This window comes from Penaeus monodon, chromosome 28 (genome assembly GCF_015228065.2).
Source record: "Penaeus monodon isolate SGIC_2016 chromosome 28, NSTDA_Pmon_1, whole genome shotgun sequence".
Lineage (NCBI taxonomy): Eukaryota > Metazoa > Arthropoda > Malacostraca > Decapoda > Penaeidae > Penaeus > Penaeus monodon.
In genome coordinates this window covers 26,871,313-26,871,657 of record NC_051413.1, presented here as the reverse complement: position 1 = coordinate 26,871,657, position 345 = coordinate 26,871,313, and positions in this window count along the sequence as shown.

Sequence of the window (345 nt, the reverse complement as noted above, 5' to 3'; positions counted from 1 at the left end):
ACATACCCCGCTCTCCCTATTTTGAGCGAAAGTCTCTGGAAAAAAAACGAGAGAGAAAAACGACTGACTTCGCTCATACCCGGACACGTTGTACATTACAAATTTCCAGCGTATTTTTTTCCTCGTTCGAATAAGGTCCGCAGGTCGCTCCTTGCAAGGAAATGCGAGTCAGGCTCGTGGCGTATCGGAAAAAGAAAGGAGTTTTGGCTAATTTCGCAAAATGTATAAGGAATAGGATGACCCCGCCCTTCCGCGTAGCACCGCCCACTTTGAAAATTCTTCGATAGCTCCTCCTCCTTTTCCGCCATATCGAAGGAATAAGGGAGTCCTTGTGTTCATTCGAGC